General features: G+C 38.1%; 1 pseudogene; it reads left to right on the forward strand.

The window, feature by feature from the left end:
- Nucleotides 1–658: 658 nt before the first annotated feature.
- LOC138848309 (U6 spliceosomal RNA) lies at nucleotides 659–726 on the forward strand (annotated as a pseudogene).
- Nucleotides 727–1321: the final 595 nt, after the last annotated feature.

Below are 1321 nucleotides of genomic sequence, written 5' to 3' on the forward strand. Positions count from 1 at the left end.
GAGGAAAAGTTTTTATTTCTAGTGATGAAATTGGCTACAGAACATTATGAAAGTTTAAAAATACAAAGAGAAATTGTCTATAATTAATAGATTCAAAATTTGACAATCAGTGAATATCATTATTAGTCATTACCAACAACAGTTATTGATTTGAAAGGCAGAGTGACAGGAAGAGGGAACCACTGCTTCACTCCCCAGACACTTGCAATAGCCAAAGCTTGACCAAGCCAAAACCAGGAACTGGGAATTCATTCTGGATGTCCCATTTGGGTGCAGGGACCCAAGCACTTCTGCCATCCTCCGTCTCCTCCCAGGGTGCACACTAGCAGAAACTTGCCTCAAAGCAGAGAAGCTACCACTCAAGCCAGGCATTTGTATATGGGATGTGGGTGTGTGGTGGTGATAGCAAGCCCTCATGGATAAAAAAAAAAAAAAAAAAACAAAAAAAACAAAAACAAAGTTATTTCTATGCCAAGGAAATTACTCTGTAGTCTTTCTCTTATAAACTACGTATTGCTGAACCTAGATAATTTTTCCTTTATTTAACAATGACATGAAAATGTCAGTTGAGTTGGCTTTCCTGAAGACCTTGTTTCTTGAATATTAGTGGCTAGCTGAGATAAATTCTTTTCATCTCTTTCTCGCTTCGGCAGCACATGTGCTCGCTTCGGCAGCACATATACTAAAATTGGAATGATACAGAGAAGATTAGCATGCCCCTGCGCAGTAAGGTTTCTTTACCTCCCTGTAGGCTCTGCTCTCCAGAGGTGAACAGGGTCCTCTAAACCCACTTGCTGCACACACAAACACCTGAGTGTTGTATTCTCCCACAGGTGTTGGAGACTGATATGGTGTTCTGATTTATATTTACATAATGGCTAGTGACATCGGGCATATTCACATGTTTTGACCATGTACATTTCTTCTGAGAAATGTCTATTCAGATCCTTGCCTGTTTCTTCACTGTATTTTTTGGAGTTTTTCCAATTCATGTAAATGTTCTGGAAATCTGTAAACATTCAGAGTTTTAATTTTTCCTGCCATCTGTTCATTGTATCTACACTCTGATGTTTACTTTGTTGTGAAGAAGTATCTTAGTTGGATATACTCAAATGTCTCTGTTTTTATTTTTGTGACTATTGCTATTGGAATCTTACCCAAAAGCTATTGTGTGTTGACAATATTTAGAGTTTCCCTATGTGTACTTGGGTTTGGGTCTTATGATTACATTTTAATTCACTGTGAGTTCACTTTCACATAGTGTAAGAGATGTTGGAGTCTCTTTTCAGGCTTCTACATATGGATAATCAAGTTCCTCTGC

Source organism: Oryctolagus cuniculus, unplaced genomic scaffold (assembly GCF_964237555.1).
Source record: "Oryctolagus cuniculus unplaced genomic scaffold, mOryCun1.1 SCAFFOLD_166, whole genome shotgun sequence".
NCBI classification, from domain to species: Eukaryota; Metazoa; Chordata; class Mammalia; order Lagomorpha; family Leporidae; genus Oryctolagus; species Oryctolagus cuniculus.